This window comes from Pinus tabuliformis, chromosome J, assembly GCF_031772625.1.
Source record: "Pinus tabuliformis cultivar Carrire ecotype Pingquan chromosome J, CPIR1, whole genome shotgun sequence".
NCBI classification, from domain to species: domain Eukaryota; kingdom Viridiplantae; phylum Streptophyta; class Pinopsida; order Pinales; family Pinaceae; genus Pinus; species Pinus tabuliformis.
The window spans coordinates 101,232,566-101,259,225 of NC_142295.1; the positions used below are offsets into that span (position 1 = coordinate 101,232,566).

Consider the following 26,660-nt stretch of genomic DNA (forward strand, 5'->3'; position numbering starts at 1 on the left):
GGCCCTGGCGGAGAAGATCCAAGAGCTAATAGCTATGAGGATCAGACCCATCTCTCCTAACATCCGAGGATGAAGGAAGAACGCTGAAGAAACTCAACAAAGTATGTTGGCCCGATGAAGAGCCGGTGGAAAGTGCATACAGTCCACTAAATCATTGCCTGGGGGAGTTTGCATGTTGCTGAGGTCTGGAGGACCTACTCCATCTCCTAGGAACGGATCTGAGATGGATCTGCTGCTGAGATCTCATGTGGGGGTGAGGTCCCACGGATCCTCATTGATCAAGAGTCTGGATATGTACTGGTATCAATCGGTCTCAAGGTAGTACCCTGAAAAATGTCGTGATCCTCTGTGTGGGGTCTAGTCTGATAGCAGGCTGAAGAATATGTGCTCGGAACCTGAGAGCCTCCTGCATATATAGGGCAAAACATCTATGATCGGGATACCTGAAAAGGTCAGCAAGGGTCTAAGAATCTTTGAACAAGCAATGGAACCTTCCTCTAATCTCGTAGTAGACAGGGCATCCAAAAATGAAGTGCACCTCAGTCTCCACTTCCTGTAAATGACATACCTGACAGATTTTGTCTGGCCTATCAACCTGGTTTTAGAATGAAGAACTAAAACCATTTCATCAGGCCATGTTATAATGGTAACTTGGAGATCCTGTGATGAAAACACACCAAGCTTTATCCATAAAAGGTCATGTGCTCCTCGTGAATTGGTTGAGGCCAAGTGCAAGTCCTGTTGGTTTTCACAACGTACCTGTTACCCACCAAAAAATGGATAACCCCTAGGAGAAAAATTTTGTCCTCCTTGGACAACCAGCCAGCAAGCCGCCCTATATGACCAGCACATCAAATAATGCCAAGATCCTCCATTTCTTGCTCCAATTAGATTTCTCTCTCCCAACTGGCACCCCTTCTTAAAGGAAGGTGGGTCATCCATCGATAGTTACTTTAACCATTTTGCAATCATGTGCTTTCACTTAATGTTAGGGGCATACTAATATGCATCAAGAGGCAAACTAGATGATTGATTGATCTTGACTATATTCTTATTCACTCACTTCACCTAGGAAGTTAGTCTTTGACTCTAGCCCAGTGAGCCCTCCTTTGAGGCCTTGGGGTTTTAGGAAAGACACTCTCGGGGAGGTTCTAACTGAAGCAATGTGTCCAAGATATTTCATATTTACTACTTTCCATCTTTCCCCTTATTCATCTCCATTCTTTGGGTTGGTGGTCATTGATCATTAGGATTGCTTATCCTTGAGTTTAGGACCACAAAACTTAGCCCTAGAGGTCGATGCAGCGAAAAGAAACATAAAAGCATAAAAAAATCGCAGTCAAAGAAAAAGATAAAATGCAAAATATGGTTGGGACATTTCATTAGTGTGTGGGAAAAAGCCTAGCATGAGCACTACCACCTCATTAAACATCACCTAATTCCTCAAGCACATGATGCTTCATCTATAAAAGGAACTCTTGTATTGTCCCAACCTTGATAAGCGATAAAATAATGCATCCTTAAGGGGTAATAGAAAATCTAAAAAGCAAGCTTAGACTCCTGAGTTATGCACCCAAATCAAAGAAAATCATAAAGAAGTAAAAGGCCCACCAAAGAGGTGGAAGAAGTAGGCCAAGGAAAGGGGTAACTCATGCTTCCATGATTGCTACATCCTTACATCTAGACACTCAAAATGTTGGACCTTCGTTAGCTGGTCACTTGGCTATGGCCCCTGCCTTGAAGTCATTCCCACTCCACAACATTTTTCACACACACCTATGGATTGATGGGCTAACTTGGGATCTGCCACTTCCCCTTGGTAAATGGAAACACCTAATAGGATTATCCATCTAACCATCCCTAACATAAGGAGGTAACCCGTTTACAAGACTTGATCTAGTTAGACATTTGAAGGTGAGCCTTGTGTGAAGTATTATTATGCCCCAAGACTTAGGTATGGTCCATTGTGATGTCTCTATGGTTATTGTCCCTAATGAATGGTGATTTCACTTTATTTGAGTAAGGTTTTGTCAAGTGATGTCATAATAATAGCAAATGCTTTTGGAGAGATGATTATCACTCCATTCAAACACATACCAAAGGTCGTTTTACCCATTCCAAAGAGCAAATATGATCTTGTTGATCATTTCATACAGTGTTGCCCAGCCAAATCAAAGCATTGGGTCATGTGATGGTTCCACATTGCATTGCACACTCCAAAATACCGTCAAATGTTAAAACACTAAGCCCCTAAAGCTTAGTGTTGGAGATATTGATGATGTGCCCAGATGGACCCAACATGCCCCCAAGCTAGCCTTGACATTGTTTGATGAGTGTTGCTTATTCCGAAGCCCAGATGATGATGGTTATCCTTAAGATGATAGGGAAGGGCTTGCACATCACTATTTCACCCCAATGATTGAGTAGATCACTGCCACATCACCTCTCTTACCCTTTAGAGGGTGATGTAAGGCATTTGATGACATCTTGGCATGGAGGCATACCCATGGACACATAGCTACCTTTTTGGAGTATGGGGAACTCATTAGCACACTTGACACTTACTTGTGGCATTTAGAGCTCATTTCGAGGATGACATCATAGTAGAGAAGGATTTTATTCCACACGTGTGAGCATTTTTGGCATTATTACTTATGCTTTTGAGCTATGAGGTTGGCTTATAACCTCACACATGTTCAACACTCAAAGTAACCTTGTAACTAGGGATTTTACTTATATTATCATAGAGAATGAGGGTGCTATGTTTCATAATAGAGGCTCTCCCTCTTTTCATTTGATCATCACACATTCATCCACTCTTCTCTACAGACAAGTGTGAATTAGTCTCTTTTTCGCTACTTGGGCAAGATGTGACTTTTCCATGGTGTGAATTCTTGTGGAGATGGTATTTTGCATGTAGATGTTTTCCTAGGATTTAAAGAAGTGCTTCTTTGAATAATTTTGCAATTTTCATGCTTTATTTTTTATATTTTTCATATTGTATGTGTGAACTAGGGTTTCTATTTGTACCATGACTAAATCTAAATTTATGTTGAGATCTTGCTCCATTATTACATGCAAAATTGTTCTCTTTGAAGCCTATAAGGAAACTCTGATTGTGCATTCCTTATATTTAATTTCTCCCCTCACAAGGAAAATAGTTGGGGTTTTAAAAGTGGATGCCCTAGTCATCGCCCCTTACACCATCAAAGCCTCTTCATGAAAATTTAGCCCTCGAAGACTCCATAAACCCATTTAGGATAAGACACTAATCTTTATTGTGTTCATCATCCATAGATTTTATTAAATTTCGTTTCTTTTTCCTTGTTCCTAGACATCTACGGTTAGTTGTTAGGGTTTTAGGGTAAAAAATCTGCATAAAAGTGAATTGGTTTTCGATGATTTTCGCTCATAAATTAGGAATTGCATCAATAAATCATATCAAAGCAAAACCTAGCATTGTGCATGGTTAATTCTCCTTGTTTAGGGATGTTAGGGACAACATCATCCTTATTGGTTGCTCATGCATGTTTTTCAACTCAAGTTTCCCATCAAGTGACCCTAACCCTTGATGATGCCCTTTTCCCTTTTTGTTGAATATCCTCAACAGGCCTTTTCTTTGGCTATTATATGACATTGTGCACCCTACCATTGCAAATCAATAAAACCCTAACTTATAACAGCCATATCTTTGGTCTAGGTGTGGAGTACTTAAACTATGGCATAGCATATCTAGGCCTTTCTAAGTCTTGTTGGTACTCCATCCTATACATAGACCTCTTTAATATCACCTTGAACCATAGTAGTTGATTACGCTTTAGGTGATTTGAAGAAGCCTCCCTGTGGTAAAATATCACTAAAGAGCAAAAGAAAGGTTGATAAGGTGACAATGGCATAGTGGGGCTTTGCACTAGACCTGCTAGATTTTGAAGCAACATTTTTGGCATTATTGTCGGGAAAGGGATGAGTCCACCTCCTCATGATCCGAAGTCTATGCTTCAATAAATTTTGATGAGAACATCCCAAAGCCTATGTTAGAATTTATCATCCAGAGACTCTTTAATCATGAAGTGTGAAGAGCCTAATCCCCTTCTAACATATCAAAGAAGAACTGAAGTTTCCTCTAAAGTATCTATCCTTGACAAGCTCAATATGGCTGCAATTATAAAGCCTTGGACCCATTACATCAAGGCAACCCTTGACCTAGATGTGATATTAGGTTACCGTTATACACATCCCATGCCTAAAAGGCCTAAGTGGTTGCCCTTTTACAATGGGATTGTTTCTAATAATCCAAAAAAGCACTTGGGCAAACTTTGGACTAGCTTGCTCTTCCCACTTAGGTAAAGATGTCGAAGACAATGTGTTATTGTAGCTTTTTGCTCTATCCATAGGAGAAAACACCAATGAATGTTTTCAAACTCCCCCAGATGATTGTATACATTCATGGCAGGACTTCGAGGATGTTTTCTTGTTTAGATGGATAGAGGAGAAAGACATCGTGGATCTATACAAGGATCTCCTCTTATTAAAGAAAGAAGCATCCAAGGGTGTTAGGGAGTAGAACCAAAGGTTTAACCATTTAATAGCTATTATCCCTAAAAAGCTTAAACCTCACAATGAACTAATCCTCTTTACATACTTCCAAACATTTGAAGGACGAGTACCATATCACCTTAGGAATTAATATCTTACAATGATTATGCAAGCCAAGATAGCGTTGTCAAAATATATGACAACATGAAGCCCAAATCCCCTAAGACTAAGATGAGTTGTGTCTCCTCAAGTGACATTACCAAATATGCTAAGTGTATATTTGAAAAACAAATGCTCACTCTAATAAGGAATTACAATGCCATTGCTACCCAAATTAGCAAAGTAGAAGATGAAGAGAGGGAGCAGTAGCACCCCGTTGAGAATCTTGAGAGCCAAGATATAGATAAAATGATGAAATTGACTCCCCAATTATCTTGTACACCCATATCATTAATGAAGGGCATCCCCATTCTTCCTAACCCTTGAAGTTAATGACTTCTTGTTACGTAATTGCATGCTTGATTCAAGGGCCTCAACCAATGTGATGTTGCTAAGAATCATGAACCAATCAAAGTGTGAAAATTCTATCACTGCAGCAACTGATTTACTTTACCTACTTATTTCATCATAAGTTATTCATGAAATTACTTCAACAAACATTAAAATAAATAATGTTGCAGATATCACACCATAATACAAAAACAAACATATGCACACATTGACACAGTTATTTTGGACTAATGTCCCCGGAAAAATCCAATGTAGGAAAACCGTTGCAGCAAGGGAGGATTTTATTATTCAGCAGTTTTCTTGTACAACAGGGTGTCAAACTGGCTTACCCACAAATAGACAAACTTCCAACACTTTTCTAAACCCAGCGTAGGCCCTACTAACCTCTGCTACAACCTAAAACCCTCTGCGTCAGCCTACTGAGGCTCTGCGCAACCTCTCTGGGCTTCTGCATCACTCCTGCAGCCTCTGCGTGGATGACGCAGGCCCTTTTGGCTCTATGCAGTCTCTGCTGCCTTTGTGTGGCTTCCTCTGGCTCTACGTCTGCCTCTTCTGCACTGATCTCCCGTCTCTCTGTTTCGTACTTGCTGCTTCCTAACTGCTCTCCAGACCACTGATTCAATTTCTTAGCAAACCCCGCTCTAGAAATTGAACTGATTGGTCTCCCTTAGTGTGTTCTCCAAGTGCCCCTCAAGCCTCCTCTTATACTTTTTCTGTTGACATCTCAACAACCGAGATTAAGTCCCCCGGATGCGGGTGTTTAAAGCGATGGGACGGGAGTTGGAGGCTTGCCACATGCCGATCCACGGGCATCACGTGGCACTCCATGCGAGCGGACGGCGAGATCATTCCCGGTTTAAAACGAAGGGACAGGGGACGGCAGCAGTAAATGCCCGGAGAGTGCACTCGATCCAGAGCATCGCTGCAGTAATGGCGGATGGGAATTCGAGGTGGGCAGGTGACGATGAAGAGCATAAATCCGGTTTGGAGCAGGGAATGTTGGTCGTGTTGCATTTGGCTGGCCTCTCTGCCGTTGAAGCGGTCCCTTCTCAGACGGTTGGGTCCATTACGGGGCTGGTTCTGGTAATCGACAGTCTGGTTCACTTGGCAGTTTGCAGGGAGTCTCATCCCAATATGGTGAGACCCAGACAGAGGTTGCTGAGCCGTCGTGGTTCTTCTAGAGGAGGGGGTTCGAGCAGACCTGTGAGAGATGATATGGGGCATTGCTGCCACTGTAATCTGGCAAGCTCCATTGGAGCCATTCCCCTGCACTCAGGCCAACATATGGATGCCGGGGCCTCTAGCTCGGCCTCCTTGCCAGCTTTTGGCTCCACTATTTTCAACTTCACCAGCTCTACGGCAAACCCGAGAATCAGTGCGCATGTTTCCATTCTGTTCATCGAGAATCCTCCTGAGGTGGATGACCCCATAGAAGCTCGGGAGCAAGGGATGCAGGACTACCATGGGGAAGCAGAGCAGGCTCCGACAGCTGAGTTGGAGCAGGAAGAAAAGAGTCGGGCCACCGTCGAGGAAAAATCCAAGCATTCCCAGAATGCTCCTAACGCGACTACTGGGGAAGCGGAAGCGACCTCGCCTACTGAAGCTGTGCCGGATTACTACGGCTGGTACCCAATTGTGGAGGAGCAACCGGATGAGCCGAATGAATAATCACGCCGGCGCCCTTGCTCCTCCAGGTCGCTCCAGGTTCAGTTGCCGTCTCCTGGTTTGTTGTTGGTTCAGTCAATGTTTTTTTAGGATGTCAAAGCTGTTGGTTTTTTGTGTTAATGATGAGAGCACTTACTGTTTCCCCTGCGCGGGACGACTTGAACAGTTCTTTTTGTCTAAGACCCCTGCGCGGGCTTCCGTCTATGGACAGTCTTGGAACTTCATGGAACCACCCCTGCGAGGGCTTGCTATGGGGAATTATGTCTGGGTCTTTGTCAGTCTTAGTTTTTGTCTATGTCTGGTGCCCTTTGAGGGCAAGAGCATACTGGTCTTACCTGTTGTAATTTTGCACTCTGTACATATTTAATAGATTAGCCTTGTTACCGAGGAAAAAAAAAAAAAAACAACCGAGATTAAGTCCCTAATCAATGGTTAAGATTAGATCTGGCTTGATCCATGTCTTTTGGACCATTCTACACAGATTCATATTAATACACATTAATATTTTATTTTCCCTAAGTTTAGACTTAGGGACTCCATTAAAAATATTAATTATTTTAATATCTCCCGGTCTGTTTAGAATTTGCCCAAACCCTTTCTGGGTATTGGAGATCTTATGTGCCCCAACCTCTCCACCAAATTTCATGGCTAGAGCACATCCGATGCTACCCAAATCAACACTCCTTCTTAGCGAGGACTGTGCTCTAGCAATACTCCTCACTGAGTATTACTCTGATCATCCGGCATCGGTACTTGTGCTGATGATAGGCCTTCCTACCCAACATCCTCTGCACTGTTGCCTCCTGTACTGCTACCCATGAGTCTGCTACTACCACTGCTGCATCTGTACTACAGCTCCCTCTGCATCCGTGCTGCTGCTGGTCCTTTCTCCCAACACTGCATCCGCACTGCAACTTCCTCTGCATTTGTGCTGATGTTGGTCCTTTCTCCCAACACTGCATCTGTGTTGTTGTTGGTCCTTCTCCCAACACTGCATCTGCACTGCAACTCCCTCTGCATCTGTGTCGATGTTGGTCCTTTCTCCCAACACTGCATCTGCACTGCAACTCCCACTTCATTCGTGCTGCTAACACACTACTTCTGAAAGGGGTTCTTTACCATCCCCATCTTTTCCCTGAAGTAGTCAAATTTTGACTTTCCAAGGACCTTGGTGAAGATATCTGCCACTTGTTCCCTTGTAGGAGTGTATCTTAATTGTACAGCTCCTCGTTGGACACAATCTCTGACAAAGTGACATCGGATATCAATATGCTTTGACCTATCACGAAATACTGAATTCTCAAAGAGTTTGATGCAACTCTGATTATCACACATGATCCTGGTCGCCTCCATATTTCTTCTGAATAGGTTTACCAATAGTTTTCTAAGCCATATGGCCTCACACGAAGTTGTGCTTGTTGCCATATATTCTGCCTCAGACGAGCTCAGAGCCACGAACTTATGTCTCCTACTGCACCAGGAGGTTATTCCTGATCCAATGTTGAAACAGTACCTAAAGGTACTTTTCCGATCCACTGAACTTCCTGCCGAATCTGCATCAGTAAATCCACTCAATCTGATATCCTTCCCCTTGTTGTATAAGAGCCCATAATCAAATGTTTCCTGTAAATACCTCAGAACGTGCTTGGCTGCTGCCCAGTGAGCCCTCTTTGGTTCTACTTTGAACTAACTGAGGGTGTTGACAGTGTAGCAAATATCTGGCCTGGTATTGACTAGATACATCAGGGACCCTATGAGTTGTCAGTATAGGGTGGGATCGACATCCTTGTCTTCTGATCATTGGCGTAGCCATAGGTCTACAGTCTCCCATCCCGAACCTTTTCAGGATTTCTGTAGCATACCTTCCTTGCCCAAGGAAGATTTCTCCTTTCTGCTGCCAAACTTCCAACCCTAGGAAATAATGCATTCGTTCCAGATCCTTCATATCGAACTCTATGGCTAGATTCTTCTTGCAGTCTTCAATGAGTCTGGATGATCCTGTCAGGAAGAGATCATCCACATATAATACTAAGATAAGTGGCTCGCTCTCTACAACCAGATAGTAGAGATTCGGATCCGCGTCACTCTTGACAAACCCCATCTTCTGCAAGTAGCCATCTATTCGACCATACCACGCTCTTGGTGCTTGCTTCAGCCCATACAAGGCTTTCTTCAGTCTGCATACATGAGACTTCTTCTCATGAGTTTAAAATCCCTCTGGTTGTTCAATGTACACTTCTTCTTCTATTACCCCGTTCAGAAATGTCGTCTTGACATCCATTTGATGGATCTCCCATCCCATCTGGGCTGCAAGAGATATCACGGTCCTAATAGATGTATACCTGGCTACCGGGGCGAAGGTTTCCTCATAGTCAATCCCTTCCTTTTGAGCATACCCCTTAGCCACAAACCTGGCCTTGTATTTTTCAATATTGTCGTCCGCAGCATATTTGATCTTGTAGATCCATCTTGAACCTACCACAGATCTGTCTTGAGGCCTTGACACCACCTCCCAGACATCGTTTACCATTATGGAGTTATACTCCTCCACCATCGCATCTAGCCAGACCTAATGCTGAGCTGCCTCCTTGAAGCTGGCAGGCTCTCCATCCTGAGCTACTAACGCCTGAAAATGTCTGGTTGTTTTCGCTCCCTTTTATTGTTCCTTGACTCTCCGATGAAGTTCTCTGCATCACGCAGAATCTGACGAAGTTCCCTGCTAGTTCTTCCCCTGCCAACAAGTGCTTCTGTTCGCTCTTCCTCATCCTGAGAATCTTCCTGATCTGAGGAAGGATTCTTTACTTCTGTTGGTTGAAGAGGCATGACCAACGGATCCTCTTTCGACTGCTCCTTGGAAGGCATTTCGTGAGATCTTCTGAAAGCTCTGTCCTCCATGAACTTTACATCTCGTTGTACTACTACCTTCCTACTCCATGGAAGATAGATCCTGTATGCCTTAGCGTTCTCGCTATATCCTGCCAGATACCCCTTTTCTGCAGTCTAATCCAACTTCTTCCTCTTTTCTTCGGGTAAGCGACAATATGCCAAACTCCCAAATATCTTGAAATCACTGACTTCAAGAGTCTTCCCAGTGAAGACTTTTTCTGGAGTAATCTTGCCCAATGCCCAATGAGGAGTCCTATTCTGAACGTAGACAACTGTGTTGCATGCTTCCGCCCACAAGAATTTTGGCATATCCTGATCATACGGCATGGCCCTAGCTGCTTCTATAATAGTCTTGTTTTTCCTTTCTGCCACCCCATTCTGCTCTGGATTGTAGGGAGTTGTCCACTCTCTTCTGATGCCCTCCTTAGCGCAATAATCAATGAAGTTCTTATCGATATATTTTCCACCATTATTTGAGCGCGAGACTTTTATTTTCTTACCTGTTAGATTCTCCCCTAGAGCCTTAAACTCCTTGAATCGATAGAAAACCTCATCCTTGGTTTTCAGAAAATAGATCTGAGTTTTCCTCGAGTGGTCATCAATGAAGGTAAGGAAATACTCAGCACTGCTGAGAGCTTTGACGGGCATAGGTCCGCAGATATCTGAGTGTATCAATCCTAGTACACTCTTGGCCCTGTGGTCGCTCCTAGGAAATGCCGCCTTGGCATACTTTCCTCTGCATACATCATCTCGTTTCGTACTTAGATCCGGAACTCCTGTTACAGTGCTCCTGAGAATTCTCAGAGCTCCATGGTGCAAGTGACCCATCCTTCTATGCCATAGTTCGTTCAAGTTTTTGTCCGCATGACTGCCTATTAGTGCCATTGGAGATTCTAGTTGTAATCTATACAAACGATTATTTTCGATCCCGATCTGCACTTTCTTTTTCCAGCTCGGGTGTTTGACGTATACCTTTTCCTTGATGAAGTAGACGTCATAGTCCTTGCCTTGTAGCTGTGACACGGAAGACAAGTTCATCCCCAATCTTGGCACATGCAGCACATTTGTGGCACGGAACCGCTCTCCTGATTCTATCTGAAAAAACTATGGTACCCTTTCCTACTGGAGTACATTTGCCTTGTTCCCCCTGGTGATCTGAAAGTTCATCTTCTCTTCTCGGTATTCTGAGAAACACTCCCTAATTCCCGTCATATGCCACAAGGCTCCACTATCTATATACCATACTTCTGACGATGCAGCACTAGTCATGCACACAACTTCTTCTTCCAACCTGGAAGCCAACATAGAGAAATCGAATCTCTCTCTCTTGTGCAATCTTCTGAAAATCTGCGTGAGTCTCCTGAGGCGTATGCCTCTGCATCGTGGTCTCGACCCATAACTGATTTTCCCTTTATGTCTCTGATTACTCGCTCTGATACCATGTGAAAATTCTATCACTGGCACTGCAGCAACTGATTTACTTTTCCTACTTATTTCATCATAAGTTATTCATGAAATTACTTCAACAAACATTAAAATAAATATTGCTGCAGATATCACACCATAATACAGAAACAAACATATGCACACATTGACACAGTTATTTTGGACTAATGTCCCCGGAAAAACCCAATGTGGGAAAACCGATGCAGCAAGGGAGGATTTTATTATTCAGCAATTTTCTTGTACAACAAGGTGCCAAATTGGCTTACCCACAGATAGACAAACTTCCAACACTTTTCTAAACCCAGCATAGGCCCTACTGACCTCTGCTACAGCCTGAAACCCTCTGCGTCAGCCTATTGAGGCTTTGCGCAGCCTCTCTGGGCTTCTGCGTCACTCTTGCAGCCTCTGCGTGGATGATGCAGGCCCTTCTAGCTCTACGCAGTCTCTACTACCTCTGTGTGGCTTCCTCTAGCTCTACATCTGCCTCTTCTGCGTTGATCTCTTGTCTCTCTGTTCCGTACTTGCTGCCTCATGACTAATTTCCAAAGCACCGGTTCAATTTCTCAGCAAACCCTGCTCCAGAAATTGAACTGACTTGTCTCCCTCAATGTGTTCTTCAAGTGACCCTCAAGCCTCCTCTTATACTTTTTCTGTTGACATCTCAACAGCCGAGATTAAGTCCCTAATCAACGGCTAAGATTAGATCTGGCTTGATCCATGTCTTTTGGACCATTCTAACACAGATTCATATTAATACACATTAATATTTTATTTTCCCTAAGTTTAGACTTAGGGACTCCATTAAAAATATTAATTATTTTAATATCTCCTAATCTGTTTAGAATCTGCCCAAACCCTTTCTGGGTATTGGAGATCTTATGTGCCCCAACCTCTCCACCAAATTTCGTGGCTAGAGCACATCCGATGCTACCCCAAATCAACACAAGGCTAGAAGTCACAAGGCCATACAATAATGTATTTGAAATTGACTCAAGCCCTATTAAAGTATGTAGGATAATAGAAAATCTATCCACCTCCTTGCATGGATATTCTTGAAAGGAAAATATCCATGAATATTATTGTAATTAACATTACTGATGCATGGGGAATGTTACTATATAGGGAGCGGGTTGCCAACCTAGGTGGCACAATTCAAATGGCCAGGTCCTACATATGGGTTCCTATGGAAGAGCAATCCCACACTCTAACCTTCAGACAACTCCCAACTTGGCCTTTAGTTGAAAGGCAATGCGCTACTTTTGACAAAGGAAAAGAGGAAGATTGTGGGTGCAGGGAGTGGAGGATATTAACCAAAAGCAGCTTCACCTAAACTGGATGTGGACAAGATTTAATTCCATGTACTTTGATGGGGCTTGTTCTAAATTTGGCTCAATGTTGATTTGGGGTAGCATCGGATGTGATCTAAGCCTCAAAGTTTGCAGGGAGGCTTGGGCACAGGTATTCCAAAGAACCTAGAAAGCATTTTGGAAAATTCCATCCATAAGTGATTTTATTAAAATAATTAATATTTTTAATGGGGTTCCTAAGTCTAAACTTAGGAAAATTAAAATATTAATGGGTATTAATCTAATCAAGGGTGAAACTTCTAGAAAAAGCCATGGATCAAGCCAAAACGATCTGAGCTTTTGATTAAGATGTAATCTAGGTCGTTGGTTGTCCAACAAGAAGATATATGAAGGGGCTTGAGGTTCGTTTGGAAAACACACAGATAGATCAAGAAATCGATTTTCTGAAGTGAGAAGTTCTCAAGAGGAAAATTAATTGAGGAGATCTTGCAGCAGAGGGGCAGTGAGAATCCGGGAGAAGGAATTTCCGAAGAATACTAGGCAGAGGGAGAATAGAAAGACGTCCAAAGGAAAGTTGACGTCCAGAGGAAGGTTGACGCAGAGGTAGCACAGTCATTAAGGGGAAGTCAAGTTCCTGCTGAGGGAAGTCGAAATTCAGTTATCGGAAGCGAGGGTGTGAGTCTAGGAGGCAAAAAGTCAATTTCTTAGCCAACAGAGGATCCAGAGGAGAGGCAGTGTAATACCCAGGAGGGGTGACGCAAAGCTGCCTAGGGTGACGTAGTTTTACGCAGAGGCCATGCAGAGGGTGACACAGAGCCTCCAGAGCAACAAGATCAGTCACTGATTCTCCAGTGACAGGGTGAGATCATTTCACCAATCTTTTGTTCAGTATTCTCTCTGTATCAGATTGCTAGTTGAGCATCCTAGAATTGTACTCAGAATTTCTCCTGCATAATAATAAACCCTTAGAGCTGTTGCATCGGTTTTCCCGCATTGGGTTTTTCTGGGGACTATTTGTCCAAAAATAATTGTGTCCTATGTGTTGTATTTTTCTTTCTTGCTCAGTATTTTGTTTCCGCATATATGTAAATTAAGTGAAGGCTGCAGATGTATTTGCTTCGATATTTACTGTAGAACACAGTAAATAACTTGCATGATTTAAACAAGTAGGAGAAGTAACATCAGTTTGTTGTAGTAGGGATTTCGACTTAGGAATTTTCACATGGTATCGAAGCTCGTGCAGGTGACACAAGAAGAGCAGAACCAAAAACCCCAGTGCTGAGCAGAAGGGGAAATCGAAAAGCTGCAGGAGGTAGCAAGTCAAAACCCCAGAGGGTTTGCGCAATTCTAGCCAGAGGGTCAAAAATTCGAGGTAGTCTCTCTCCGAGTGAGTTGACGGAGAGAAAGAGCTTCCAGTTCGAATTTTGTCGTGGCAGAGGGAGCAGCGTTGAGCCTCAGCGTGAGGAGAAGTTGGTGGACGCAAATTTTTCAATAAGCAACTTTGTCGGGCTGAAAAGACGTCAAAAGAAAGAAGCAATAGAGCATAGTGAGGGAATACATCCTCAGTGATTTCTTAACGAGGAAATCAACATTTCTCAATCGCTGAGTAGCAGAGGAGCAGCAGCTTACCATCTCCATCAAGGAGTGCGTAAGTCAACCTAAGAGCTACATAGTAGAGAGAAGGAGGGAGTTGTTTGACAATTTTCGGAGGATATGGAAACCAGTGGCTTGAGGGATCAAGATAGGTTGGATGCGGCTTCCATCTATGCCATCTGGAAGGCTAGAATGACCTTCCTACTAGATGAGCATGCCCTCAAGACTTATGTTGATAATGTGGTAGTTGTCTCAGCAAATGCAGATCTGCTGAAGAAGTACAGATGGCTAAGGCAAAGAGGATGATCCTAGATGGAGTTAAGGATCATACGGTCTGCCACGTTGCAAGCAAATGGACCGCTAAGGAGATGTGGGATGCCTTGGCCACACTGTATTAGGGATCTTCCGAGCAACAGAAGATGTACTTAGAGCAGAAACCAAGATCTACTCGGATGCAGAAGGGGCAACAAGTGGATCTGTTCCTCACGAAACTGAAGGAGACCAGTGATGAGCTGACAATTGCGGGACATACACCTCAAGACTCGGAGTTAGTGAGATTGGCTCTAAACTCTATCTCAGATGATTGGCAAATCTTTGTCTAGAGTATCCTGGGCAGGGCAGCATTGCCAAATTGCGATGAGATATGGGCAGCTCTGAAACAAGAAAAGATAAGTGACCTACTCAAGGTAAAACTTGACGGGAGTAGCAGCAACAGTGAGTCGAAGCCCAAGGTTGATGCAGGCCTAAACCTGCAACACCCAGAATCTTTTCCTATCCTGCACATCAACATGCATCTCAGCATAAAAATTTTAATACCATGCAAATTCACCCCCTGCCATTATCATTGCGGAAACTATCTTCAACATATGTTTCAGCTCCATAACCCAGTAATCAACCTTTTCATTCATTTAAACACATACTTTAGTTGGCACAATGCGCCCATCATCTCAGAATACAATAAAACAAAATGCGCCTTAAACTGGCAAATTAATACCCCTCTCTATTTCAGAACGCTGCATCGATTTTCATCACTTCTGCAAAGGCAATTCTTAGTCGGAGGATTTTGCCTCTGCAATTGATCATTCTTTTCAATATTACAATAGATCTGCCTACAGTAAATACAGATATGCTTACCATGAATATCTATGCAAACTCGAGTGCGCCCTCTCCAACGCTCTCACACCTCCATCTCAACTTTCGGTCTGCCCATTTCATATGTACACAGAGTTTGATTAAAGTCAATATCAATTCATTCGACACATCTATCGACTTAACAATAGTGGATTTTGCCAACAAGGCCAGAGTGTTTCCCATTCTCCATCCGGCCTACATAACTCAGGCTTAAAAAAAACAGGTGCCGGGGCTCACAGTTAACGTTTCAACCATATTTTATTTTGATTAAAAGAAAATCAAAGTTCCACAATCTGCTCAGACAATTTACATACCTTCCGTTTCACTGAAAGAGCGCAGACCTCCGTGTTAACCCAATTTCATAGTTCTATTTACAGTGTTGCTTCTCAACTCAATTGCATTTCACTTACCATTCCGTCAAATTCAAGGATTTCTTCCATCGACCCTTCTGCTCTACGTTTGTTTTAATAACATGATGACAATCGACCTTTGGAACCACGCCTTTCCTGATGTTGTGGATTGGCTCCACGATTTTAATTATAAACAACTGATTTAACAACGCACCAACGCACCATAATTACTCAGATTTTAATTGCTTGTATCCACTCCTGCAAAACAAAACTCAACGCAACCTTATATCATCCAGCTTACCACTCACTCACTTGCTCATCGACCTCTGTCAGCTATTGATTCCAGACAGCGCTTTTTACATACATTAAAAACCATTCAAGTGGGAATTTAACACGATTTCTATATCATTTGATTTCAACGTTATTCCGTGCCCAAATTGTCACACCAATGCTACAGCTATTACAGAAATTAATACTCTACTGCTCGCAGAACTATTTCTGAATCGAACCTTGTCCAATTTGAGGTATATTCAGTTCCACACATCAAACAGTTTTCAGCCTTACTGTTTACCCAACGATCCATCAAAATCATAGATTCAATTACATATAAATCAAACACTCATTCACACCAAGATTCAGCGCTCGATTCAAAGTATTATGTCTTCAACAGTTTTACATTTAACTCATAAACAATGATTTCACAACACCGAATATTATAAAACGTGCACTCTCAATTTAAAACTCAGTTACAGAAAACCACTCCATAAATGGAACCACACAATTCTGAAAACACATTGTTTTTTTTTTATTAACAAATGCAAATACTTACAGCGCTGGTCTTTGCCGAATATTCAACATTTAGGCCATCTACAAACTGCCCGAAGGCATCCAATCAGAAAACCTCTCAAATCTGAGCTTTCGCTCCTCTCTATTCTATCCTATCTACCCTCATTTGCCTTTGAGGCTCATAAATTTATACAATTTGAATTGAACCAATTCTGGTTCATATCCCTTTAATCACTCAACAAAATCCCCGAATATCTCAACAAATCTTAAAATCACTTTTGAATCCCTAAGGATCCTCTCTCACCCAAAATTAATGAAACTAATTTCTAAATTAAAATCTCTCATCCCTTTACATCCTCAACTGACCAAACTCTCTCATATTTGAGAATTATTTACAAAATCCTCACTTTTAGAATTTATCTCCTATTTTATTTAAAAATACCAAATTAATTAATAAAACAATTAAAATGTCACACCCCCCTTTATTACATAAATAAAAATGAAAGTTGGCCTTGATGCTCCTGCATCAAAGGTGGAGGAGGAGGATACACAATCCTTGCATCGAAGGGACAACAGCGGCAACAGAGACGAAAGAAGGACGTCTCCAAGGTAAAGTGCTTCAAATGTGGCGAGATGGGCTACTATGCATCGCAGTGTCCTTTGAAGAAAAAGGCCAAGGATGAGAAGCATGATCCCAAAGTTGCAGCCGCAAAGATTGACGAGGAAGAGTTCGCCATGACAGTCGAGATACCGCTAGGAGGGAGGTGGGTTGATATAGAGTTGTAGTTCGATGGAGCTATAAATGGGCAGGATCCTTGAGGAGCCCACCTCTTGGATCATCACCTTGCTATGGGAGCCCATGATCAAGAGTAGCGGGATGGTGGAGTATCAGTTGGTGCCATGGAGTGTTGATTCGACAGATGCAGTGGCTAGGAGAGCCAGAGACTGAGCAGCGCAGAGAAGAGAGGCAACAGTGCGAGGCGACACAGTGCAAAGCTTCAACAGCACAGTGGCTTCAGAGGCAGAATGGGACTAGCACTAGTCACGATATCAGCATCGAGGATTATCCACTAGATACTTGTCCAGTTTTGGGTGTTTTCAATTGCTTCTCTCAGCAACTAAGTTGCAATGCAGATGCAGTGTTGGGAGGAAGGACTAGAATCAGCACAAATGCAAAGGGAGTTGCAGTACAGATGTAGCATTGGCAGTGGCAATGTCAAAGGCAACAGCACAGTAGCAACAGTAGCGTAGTGGTTGGTGGACGGTAAGTCAGACATCAGCAGCGCAGAGACGATGCTTCAGAGTCAGAGCAGTATGCAAAGAGGCAGTGTATTGCCAAAGCACATTCCTCGCTAAGAGGGAGTGTTGATTTGGGGTTGCATCAGATGTGCTCTACGCCTCAAATTTTGCAGGGAGGCTTGGGCACAGGTATTCCAAAGAACCCAAAAAGCGTTTTGGGAAATTCCACCCAGAAGTGATTTCATTAAAAGAATTAATATTTTAATGGGGTTCCTAAGTCTAAACTTAGGAAAATTAAAATATTAATAGGTATTAATCTAATCAAGGGTGAAACTTCTAGAAAAAGCCATGGATCAAGCCAAAACGATCTGAGCCTTTGATTAAGATGTAATCTAGGCCGTTTATTGTCCAACAGGAAGATATAAGAAGGGGCTTGAGGGTCATTTGGAAAACACACAGAGATAGATCAACAAATCGATTTTCTGAAGTGAGAAGTTCTCAAGAGGAAAATTGATTGAGGAGATCTTACAGCGAAAGGGTTAGTGAGAATCTGGGAGAAGGAATTTCCGGAAATACCAGGCAAAGGGAGAACAAAAAGACATCCAGAGGAAGGTTGATGCTGGCCTACGTAGTGCTAACGCAGAGGCAGCACAATCATTGAGGGGAAGTCGTGTTCCTGCTGAGGGAAGTCGAAATTCAGTTGTCGGAAGCTAGGGTGTGAGTCTGGGAGGAAGAAAGTCGATTTCTCAGCCAACAGAGGATCCAGAGGAGGGGCAGCGTAATACCCAGGAGGGGTGACGCAAATGTTGCCCAAGGTGACGCAGACGCTGCCTAGGCTGACGCAGCGCTGAGCAGAGGCCACACAGAGGGTGATGTAGAGCCTCCAGAGCAGCAAGATCAGTCATTGATTCTCCAGTGACAAGGTGAGATCATTTCACTAGTCTTTTGTTCAGTATTCTCTCTGTATCGAATTGCTAGTTTAGCATCCTAGAATTGTACTCAGAATTTCTCCTGCATAATAATAAACCCTCAGAGCTGCTGCACCGATTTTCCCGCATTGGGTTTTTTCGGGGACTATTTGTCCAAAAATAACTGTGTCCTATGTGTTGTATTTTTTCTTTCTTGCCCACTATTTTGTTTCTGAATATATGTAAATTAAGTGAAGGTTGCAGATGTATTTTCTTCGATATTTACCATAGAACACAATAAATAACTTGCATGATTTAAACAATTAGGAGAAGTAATATCAGTTTGCTACAGTAGGGATTCCGACTTAGGAATTTTCACACTCAAGAGCGAGGATCGTTTTGATTTCACCTTCCAATAAGTTTATTAAGTTCTCATATACTTGTTTTCAAATGCACAAATAACATCATTGAATATGAGGCCCTAGCTTTTGGATTGGATTTAGCTCTTAGCAAAGAAATAAAACATTTCAAAGTAGTAGGATATTTTGACCTTATTATGTCTCAAGTCAAAGGACTATTCAATGTCAAGAACAAAAAGCTTAGAAAATATGAAGACATTGTGTCACACAATAGAGTACTTGAACTGTGGCATAGAATATCCATCCCTTTCTAGGCCTTCCCAGTACTCTATTCCATATTGTAGACCTCTTTTATATCACCTTGAGCCATAGTAGTAGATTATCCATTAGGAGATTTAGGGAAGACTCCCTTGTGGTAAAATACCACTAAAGAGCAAGAGAAAGGTTGTTAAGGTGACAATGGCAACCCTTTCCCCTATTGCTCTAAGGTTTGGTTCTACCAAGCGAGGCTGTTGGAATTTCCAAGTCTATCTAGTAGAAATCCTTCCTGTACTTTCTGATTTATTTCTTCCTACTTATTCTGTTAATTAACAAGTTATTTACCATGTAAATACTGAAAATAAATACAAGTAGAGTCTCAACACATACAGATCATCAACTGAAGGAAAAACAAACACACAAGTGACACCGTTGTTTTTGGACTAATGTCCCCGGAAAAACCCAATGCGGGAAAACCGGTGTAGCTATCAGAGGATTTTATTATTAAGCAGTTTCAGAATACTACCTAGGTGCCAGAAATGGCTCACCCAACAAAGAATGCCCTCGGCAGTAGTACCTCTCAGTCAGAGACAGATCACCGAATGAATGATCCCATAGCAATACTACAGCACTTATGCTACTCTGTGTCACCCTGATAGGGACTGTGTCACCCTATCCAGCTCTCCAGCACCAATCTGCCCCACGAAATCTCCCAGCGTCAGTCTCTAGGGTCTGCGTCAACCTCTTTGGCCCAACGTCTGCCCAGCGTCAACCTCTCTGGCCCAGCGTTAGCCTCTCGAGAGTCTGCGTCAGCCTCTGAAGCCTCTGCGTCTCCCATGCTGACCCTCCTCAAGCTTTGCGCAGCTCCTGGCTACCTCTGCGTGGCCTCTCGCTGCTTTTGCGTGACCTCTAGCTGGCTCTGCATCAACCCTCTCTCGGCTTCTGCGTTGATGCTCCCAGTACCATCTCTGCCTCTCTGCTACTGCATTCACTGCCCCTTAGCGGCAACTCTGATCACTCCTTCGATTTCCTCAGCAAGCCCTGCCCCAGAAAAATCGAATTCTTGATCAACTCGGTGTGTTCTCCAAGTGACCCTCAAGCCTCCTCTTATACTTTTCTCATTGACAATTCAACGATCAAGATTAAGTCCCTAATCAACGGCTAAGATTAGAATTGGCTTGATCCATGACTTTTGGAGCATTCTAACTCAGTTTTATATTAATTCAAATTAATATTTAATTTTCCCTAAGTTTAGACTTAGGCACTCCATTAAAAATATTAATTATTTTAATATCTCCCAAACTGGTTAGGTTCTGCCCAAACCAATTCTGGGTCTTGGAGATCCCATGTGCTTTAGCCTCTCCACCAATTTTCGTGGCTAGAGCACATCCGATGCTACCCCAAATCAACACTCCCTCTTAGCAAGGATTGTGCTCTAGTAGTACTCCTCACTGAGCATCACCCTGATCATCTGGCATCGGTCCTTGTGTTGATGCTAGGCCTGCTGCCCAACATCCTCTGCACTGCTACATCATGTACTACTACCCATGGCCCTGCCACTACCACTGTTGCATCCGTACGACAGCTCCCTCTGCATCTGTGTTGCTGCCCATGGCCCTACAACTGCCACTACTGCATCTGCACTGCATCCCCTCTCATCATGCTGCATCGTGCTGCCCATAGCACTGCCACTGCTAACTGCTGCACTACAACTCAGTTACTGAGAAGTAAATAACTGATCTCCCAACTCTGGCATCTCAATCAGGCTAGAAACACTCCCGATGCTGAAGCTCCCTTTGCCACTGAAAGTGCTCCTTCTCTGACCTCTGCGCTGCTGCAACAACTCTATGCATCTCGCACTGCTACCTCACACTGTCCTGGGACTCCTGCACTATAGCTCCCTCTGTAGCTCCATCTGCATCCGTCTCTACCAACATCTGCCAGTCTTGCTACTCCTCTTCGGGGCTCCCGTAGCAAGGTATAATCCAAGAGGTTGGGTACCTCGAGGATCCTACCCCTCATCGCCTGTAGTCCGTCTGACTACAGCTCGATGTCTCCCCACTTCCTTTCAAGTGGCGCATGAGCACTCATGGCACAGTCATCATCTGTCTCCACTTCTTTCTTCGCCCTTGCTGGCACAACCTTGGTCTCAGAAGCCTCCCCCTTGCTCTTCTTCCTCGAACACTGGCTCGCATAGTGACCCAATTCCCCACAGTGGAAGCATTTGACCTTGGAGAGGTCCTTCTTCTTCTGTTTCTCCTGCTTTCCCGCAGATGCTAAGGCAACATCCTCCTCTTCCTCCTTGATTTTGACCTCCTTGTCGCTGCTTCCCGCCTTGGTTAGCCTTCTGATCTCTTCTTGACGAAGAGTCGCCCACATTTCCTCCCAATCTGTAAGGGTCGACCTGCCCAGTATGCTATGGACAAATACCTCCCAGTCCTCTAAGACTGCGTTCAATGCGGTCCTCACCAACATCTCCTCATCTGGCGTGGCTCCTATAACAGTCAGCTGATCCCAAATCTCCCTCAATCGACTGAGGAAGGTATCTATCTGCTCTCCCTTCTGCATCTGGTATGACCGCAGCTGATTTTCTAGAAGCATCTTCCTCTGCATGGAAGTATGCTGATACAATTTCGTGAGGGCCTCCCACATCACATTTGTCGTGTCCTTTTCGGCAATATGTGGTACTACATGGTCCTTGACCCCGTCAAGGATGATGCTCTTGGCCCCCGCCATTACCTCCTCGTTCTTTTCATTCTCAGTCGGGTCAACTAGGATCGTTATCGTTTACAAGGCGAAGTGCTTGAGATGATTCCTGTCTAGAACAGACAAGATCTTGGCCTTCCAGACTACGAAGTTTGAGGCTTTGTCCAGTCTATCCTGATCTCTTACCCCATTCACTACCATTTCGTTGCTCCTCTTACGACTCTTTCGAGTCTCTCTACTTCCCTCCTAGAAGTTCTCTGTGTGGCTCCCTCTGAGCCTCGATTTCCCCGTGGAAACCCTTCTACCAATGTCGAGATGCCCCACTCCGATCGTTAGTGCAGCTGCACTACTGATCCGGATTTCTTGGCTAGAAATCCTCGGCAGCAACTCCCTCCTCCTTGGTCTTGCCCTGTTAGGTATTGTTCTGACCACAGTACCCCACCAGCTTCGCTCCGCAACTTACCCACAGCCTCCTATGCCCCAGCAGTCTGAAGGTTAGAGCCTCTAGGCTCTGCGCAATCCTGGCACCAGCAAAATCCGCACCTCCTAGCCACGGGCGTCAATCCTTCCTGACTGAGAAAGATGACCGGGCACTGCGTAGGTTAGGTCTGCTCCTCTCTACCACTGCGTTGATCCTCTTCCCGGCTCGAACTGATGACGCAAGCACTGCGTCACCCCTTCCTTGCTGCTTTTCTGCTAGGAACAGCTTCTGTCACTCAGGACAGTTGTTTCTGTTGCTGCTGCTCTACTTGGTTGAGGCCCTCAGTTATCTTGTGATCTGCAACCACGCTCTGATACCATGTTGTATTTTATAAGCTTATATGTTAGAAATCCTTCCTGTACTTTCTGATTTATTTCTTCCTACTTATTCTGTTAATTAACAAGTTATTTACCATGTAAATACTGAAAATAAATACAAGTACAGTCTATACAGATCATCAACTGAAGGAAAAACAAGAACACAAGTGACACCATTGTATTTGGACTAATGTCCTCGGAAAAACCCAATGCCGGAAAATCGGTGCAGCTTTCAGAGGGTTTTATATTAAGCAGTTTCAGAATACAACCTAGGTGTTAGAAATGGCTCACCCAACAGAGAATGCCCTCGGCAGTAGTACCTCTCAATCGGAGACAGATATTCCGGCTAAATCACTGGATGAACGATCCCACAGCAATACTGCAGCACTTTCGCTGCTCTCTGTCACCCTGATAGGGACTGCATCACCCTATCCAGCTCTCTAGCACCAATCTACCCCACAAAATCTCTGAGCGTCAGCCTCTAGGGTCTGCGTTAGCCTCTCTGGCCCAGCGTCAGCCTTTCGGGCCTAGCATCAGCCTCTCGGGGCTCTGCATCAGCCTCTGGAGCCTCTACATCTCCCACGCTGGCCCGCTTCAGGCTCTACGCAGCTCCTGGCTGCCTCTATGTGGCCTCTGGCTGCTTCTGCATGACCTATAGCTGGCTATGCGTCAACCCTCTCTCGGCTTCTGCGTTGATGCTCCCAGTACTATCTCTACCTCTCTGCTACTGCATTCACTGCCCCTCAACTGCAACTCTGATCACTCCTTCAATTTCCTCAGCAAGCCCTGCCCCAGAAAATCGAATTCTTGATCAACTTAGTGTGTTCTCCAAGTGACCCTCAAGCCTCCTCTTATACTTTTCTCGTTGACAATTCAACAGCTGAGATTAAGTCCCTAATCAACGGCTAAGATTAGATCTGGCTTGATCCATGACTTTTGGACCATTCTAACTCTGTTTTATATTAATTCACATTAATATTTTATTTTCCCTAAGTTTAGACTTACGGACTCCATTAAAAATATTAATTATTTTAATATCTCCCAAACTAGTTTGATTCTGCCCAAACCATTTTTGGTTCTTGGAGATCTCATGTGCTTTAGCCTCTCCACCAATTTTCATGGCTAGAGCACATCCGATGCTACCCCAAATCAACAGGGGCTTTGCGCAAAGGCTACTAGATTTTACACAAACAGTACCTTCTCAGTTGTACCAACCAAACCAAAGGATCTTCCCTCATGGGTGTGCTTCATGATCCATAAAATAAAAGCATAAGCTAAAACCTATAAGGTCATTCCTACAAGGCAATGGTTGACAAAGGCCTCTAAAGGTGTTAGACAAGTATATAGTGCCGTAAAATTGCATGAGCACAGTCACCCTAGTCCACTACAATGCACATGCTCATGGACCATTATAGTGGCTCCCGTGACACTGATCATGAGGAAGCACAGAAAGAAATGTACATTAACGTCCCCAATGCCTACTTTTGATGTTAAGCCCAAGATAGAATCAAGGGTTTCGCCTTTGATCAATATGTCAAAGTCCTCCATCAAATGTCCAAAGGACCTTCTCTTGGCTATGGAGCTTAACTCTCTATGGGAATCAACAAATTCAAGTAAATTAAAGACAATATTACCTAGTTGAAACTTTGAACTAAGTGTTAAAAGATCTTGAGAACAGTTCTCCTAGTAGTATCAAGCACTAACATAATGTGAAATGAAACAAAGTGTTAGTAGGGCATTGCCTCAACCAATTGTTTTTTAAACTTTAAACCAGATAAGTCTTTCTTGCACTGCCATCTTTGCTAGGTCATTGAGTGTTAATCAAATCCCCAGTGACAGAAGAAAAAATATCTCCATGGATTTAACTAAGAGACCAAACATTAACCCCATTAAATCTTTTTGGACTCTCGTAGGACCACTGAGGATGACACAGCCTATGAATGCATTACACCTATTCAAAGATTGAGAAAAGATATATATACGTGTCGCAATGTTATTAGGCCTGGACCGTTCATCGAACTGGTAGACCCCCTAGACCGAAACCGGTAAAAAACGAAATAAAAAACCAATCAACCAAAAACACATAAAATATTCAAATTTTAAAAGAAAAACAAATATATTCGTGTGCATCCATATATTATCCAAACCATTTATACACAAATAAGGAAAAGTTCTGATTTATAGTGCATGTAAGGGTGAACATAACCACAATAACAATGAGTGCAATCCATCTTTGAACCAAAAATACATCAAAGAAACAAGCCCTAGATGGCCTCTAACATCCAAAAAAAATCACGCTACAACAAACACCTACATATCATCAAAATGTTTGCCTATATTGGGATCTTCATCATCAATATCACCCTCTAAGCATTAAAATAAGATAAAAAATGCTTAGCATGTCATTTCAAGATTTTGTTTCAGTGATAGGTACATTTTTAGTAGGATCGTGATAGAGGAGTTCAATAATCCATGCCACTATCATCAAGGTCGATAAAGGGCTTGGTGCTCTTCACTAAATACTAGTTCCATACCCTCGTACATGACAAAATCCAATGGAAGAATTGCAATCCCCCCAATCCTGAAATCCTAGAAAACTACTAAGTCTGTTGGAATTTAAGTGAGATCTAAAATTCTACTTTCTACATATGAAATCCAATGAGGTCTAAACCACTCTCAAACATCCAGAGTCATTTCATGATAATGTTAAAAATGTAAGTAAAAGTGACCTTTTACTTTAAGAATTTAACATTACCATGAATTATTGCGTCCATAATTCTTTGTATCGATGGATGGCTCGAAACGTCGATACAAAGAATTATGGATGCGATAATTCATGGTAATGTTAAATTCTTAAAGTAAAAGGTCACTTTTACTTAAATTTTTAACATTATCATGAAATGACTCTGGATATTTGAGAGTAGTCGATACAAAGAATTATGGATGCGATAATTCATGGTAATGTTAAATTCTTAAAGTAAAAGGTCACTTTTACTTAAATTTTTAACATTATCATGAAATGACTCTGGATGTTTGAGAGTAGTGGATGACTCGAAATGTCGATACAAAGAATTATGGATGCGATAATTCATGGTAATGTTAAATTCTTAAAGTAAAAGTGGTTTAGACCTCATTGGATTTCATATGTAGAAAGTAGAATTTTAGATCTCACTTAAATTCCAACAGACTTAATAGTTTTCTAGGATTTCAGGATTGGGGGGATTGCCACAGTGGATGGCTCGAAACGTCGATACAAAGAATTATGGATGCGATAATCCCGGAAGAAATCTCTACACAAAATACAAATCGCAGAAGCCTCAAAACAATAATTACCATGAATTGCATAGCAGTAGTAGGGCCATATGCTTGATTATTAGGTACCTATTTTGGATTAGTGTCGAAGACAAAAATTGAAAAAAAATAAGCAAAATAGGCCCCATGTTAACATCAGAACATTATTCAAATTTACATCATTATTCATATGTAGAAAGAACAATATCATCATCACCAATGCAGCAAAACATAAAGGAACAATAGAAGAAAAGCATGCACACATAGAGACACCAAGATTGGTCGAAGACTAAGGCAAAACCCATTGTGGGGAAAACCCTTGCAAATTCTTCTTCTTAGATTGTCATCAAATGATTCAACAAAAGAGAGTACAATGATCTATATCTTCGTCTATACAACTAACTAGTAAAACAACTATGACATCCATGAAATGAACCTAATCATGCTTATACTCAGAACCCTGATTCTGAGGACTGTAATGTACTGTCACTAAATGTAGTCAACTGCTGAACAGTGTTGTCACTGAGTAGAATCTTCGGAATATTGAAATTTCATCTTTTAGTCCCAGAGACATGGAAGAGTTGTGCGGGCGACTATGGCAGTCCTCGACGCTCCCTGGTGAACTGTTTGCATGCGTCTGGGGACAAATACACTCAAATCTGCCTCAAACCCCCAAACGCACCCTTCAGGCTACTATGCGAGTGTCTAAGGCTTTGCAGACACACCCTTGACAATTTTGTGCATGCGTATGAGGACCAGATTGCCCGATCTGCTTCGGAAACCCTAGACACTCCCTTCAAGCTACTATGTGAGCGTTTGAGGCTTACCAAATGCACCCTCAACCACTTTTTGCGTGCATCTAGGAACCAGACTACCAGATCTGCTTCAAAA

At 42.9% G+C, this 26,660-nt stretch overlaps 1 protein-coding gene across 3 annotated transcripts in view; it reads right to left on the reverse strand.

Annotated features, from left to right (window-relative positions):
- The window catches only part of LOC149225714 (uncharacterized), a 250,618-nt gene that overhangs the window by 214,005 nt on the left and 9,953 nt on the right, over window positions 1–26,660 (reverse strand). The gene's annotated exons all lie outside the window — the stretch shown is intronic.